Here is a 2,879-nt window from a genome sequence, read left to right as displayed (position 1 = left end):
GTACAGCCCCTGTCATATCTGACTGGGTTGCAAGTGGGGAGAGGAAGGAGCTCTCCTTGTCTTGACACCATAGGGGTGGCCTTGAGGCAGCCCAGGTGCTTTAAAGCCATTCAGTGCTGAGCAGTGCACGCCCCTCCCTCCAGTGGAGGGGAAGGAGGACCCGTGTTTCAAGGTGACCCACTGTGTATTTTGATGAGAAAAGCAAAGGGTCTTCTATGTTGGATAAAACTTGCAGGGTCGGCGTGTGGGAGGGCAAAAAGAACTGTCCGTCTTCAAAGAGCATCTCCACAGCCCACGGCCTTCTTCCCAGCAGTGTTAACTCTGCATTTTTACAGCGTAGCCAGTGTGTATTTTTTTTTTTTTTGGCTATTACTGGTATGTTCTTTGGGGGTGAGAGGAATGGGAGGTGTGAAGGAAGAGAAATGGTTAGGATCATTTTCCTTAAAATTTGGGGCCTGATTGGGGAAATGGTAAAACAATGAAAAGAACAAGCAACTAATGACGATTCAGTGCTGTACCCAGAATATTTTGTCTTTTCAAAAAAAATGTCCTCGGCACTATAAATAAGAGGCTGTTTTTTGTTTCTTTGTAAGAAAGAAATAGATTTGCTGCTCTGCCCATTTATGCACTCCTCTGCCCATTTATGCACTCATTGGTTGATTCTTGTATGTGCCCTGACCCAGGGATCGAACCTTCAACCTTGGTGTATCAGGACAGTGCTCTAACCAACTGAACTACCCCACCAGGCCTGAGAGACTATTTAAAAACTGTGGATGTCTGAAACTTATGACCCAACATGTCCCCTGCCTGAGCCTAATGCTGTCTCCAACAGGAGACTGATAAGTTGCCAAAGCTGCCGTGTGGGAGATGGAAACTGGGTGCAGAGGAGAAGCCTTGTACTGGAGTTTATACACCGGCAGGTCACTCCGTCTGAGAGGTGCAGGTTCTTGATTTGACAAGGGGACCGTTTCTTTTCCAACTGTGAAGTTATAAATATTAGCTTGTCCCTCCAAGCCACTGGCTGAGGTATTTGGGGAGGAGGAGAAGACGGCATAGGAGGTGTGAGAGTGGAGAGAAGGGGCCCTGCTCTTAGGTGCAAAACTCTTGGAGCGTCTCTGGTGTCTGAGGTCTGGCATCATTGGTGGCAGGGTTTGGTCACTCTCAGCACAGGTGTGTCAAATCGCTTCAGGAGCTGGATTACTTCACAAGCCCTGGACTCAGGAGAAGGTGAAACTTCTATACTGAAGCAATAGTTTACTTTAGAACACAAAACAAAACAAAATGTTTCTAACCCTAAGAATTATGGAATGCCCATAAGTCTGTCTCGAATCGCGAGATCCGTCAGTGCTCAGCGCCATGCACACCTGCGTCCAGAACTCCATTGGAACCTCACTTTAGGCGTGTGTTGGGTTTCTTAGAAAATTTTGTCTAAATGTGAACTCCATATTCACACTGTCAGTTTTTGTCTTCATAAAACTATCTGTATTTATAAGAAAAATTAAAAAGGACCACTGCCACAGATTATTAAAGCTGAGGCATGATTTATTTGAAAGCCAGAGGAAGCCTCAGGAGGCCAGTCCTGTGCCCCCTCTCAGTCGTCCCAGCCGGGGGCCTTCCACTGTTTACACACTGCAGCTCCACTCGCTCTCTCCGGGCCTGACTGCCTAGGCTCCCAATGCCTCAGGACAGGGTGGTCACCTCCCCCACAGGTGATCTGTGACGTTTCTGTGACATCCTCTGTTCAGGTCAGTCCTTGTAATCAGCTTGGTGCTGGCCTAGCCACGCAGGAGAAACCTTCCTGTCATTCACCTAACAAGCACACGAAAAATCAATCCCACTTGTGGTTTCCCCATGGCCCTGAATGGTTATAATTACAATACACACCTGTGATAGCAAGGCTGCCTTGGAAAACGTTCTCATAATTTTACACAGCAACTTCTGAGGACACGAGAGTAACTTGGGTTTTGACTAATGATGCACTTTTATGCAGAGGATGAGGATGGTCATTTCAGCCCTGTGCCTGTTTAGCACAGTCACAGGAGGAGGACCTGAGTGGAGTCTCAAAGCTGAGGCACAACTGCTGTCTAAAAATTCCCGGTAAATAATAAAGGCTCAACAAATATTTGGTGGATTCTACCAAAGAAGGGACTTCCTTTTTAAAGACAGAAGAGGTAGTGTTTAGTAAAGAATTGGAATGGTGCTTTTTTCCAAGTACCCAAAGTATAAATTTCCCGCAGGCTAAGACTACTGGTGCTCGGGGCTGAAGAAAGGGAGAGAACGTGAGTGGGCCAGCCTGTTTGCCAAGGCAAGGTCTTCCGCTACACGTTCACGCCACCTGTGCTTGCGAGCCTGGCCAAACTAAGTACCACACGCTAGTGGCCTAAACAACAGAACGTTATTGTCTCATAGCTCTGGGGCACAGAAGTCCAGGATGTTGACAGCGTTGCTTCCTTCTGAGAGCTTGGAGGGGGATCTGTTCCCTGCGTGTGGCCTCACCTCCAGTGGTCTGCCCTCTGTCTCTGACTTCCCAGGCTTGCAGAAGCACCACCTCCATTCCCGCCTTACCTTCACACAGTGTTCTCCCTGTGCACCTGTGTTTAAATTCCCCTTCTTCATAAGGACACTGTCAAATTAGAGCCCACCCTACCTTAGTGGGACCTTGTGTTAACTAATTCTATTTGCCATGAACCCATTCTCAGACAGAGTCACATTCTGACGTGTGTAGCAGGGCGCGGTCCTCAACATAGGAATCTTAGGGGAGGATGCACTTCAACACGTACCACCACCTGTCTGAGTAAATGTTTGTCATTCTGCATTTTTCAGTTCTGATAACAGTGAGTGTAAAGAGATGGCCGAGTACCTGACTTCAGACCCGCCCC

At 47.8% G+C, this 2,879-nt stretch overlaps 1 protein-coding gene across 2 annotated transcripts in view; it reads left to right on the top strand.

Moving 5' to 3' along the window:
* PIP5K1B (phosphatidylinositol-4-phosphate 5-kinase type 1 beta) overlaps positions 1–2,879 on the top strand; it is a 333,854-nt gene that overhangs the window by 286,757 nt on the left and 44,218 nt on the right. The gene's annotated exons all lie outside the window — the stretch shown is intronic.

This window comes from Artibeus jamaicensis, unplaced genomic scaffold (assembly GCF_021234435.1).
Source record: "Artibeus jamaicensis isolate MK-2021 breed Jamaican fruit bat unplaced genomic scaffold, CSHL_Jam_final scaffold_1964, whole genome shotgun sequence".
NCBI classification, from domain to species: Eukaryota; Metazoa; Chordata; class Mammalia; order Chiroptera; family Phyllostomidae; genus Artibeus; species Artibeus jamaicensis.
Note: the sequence above shows the minus strand (reverse complement) of the source record. Positions and strands in the feature narration are given on the sequence as shown.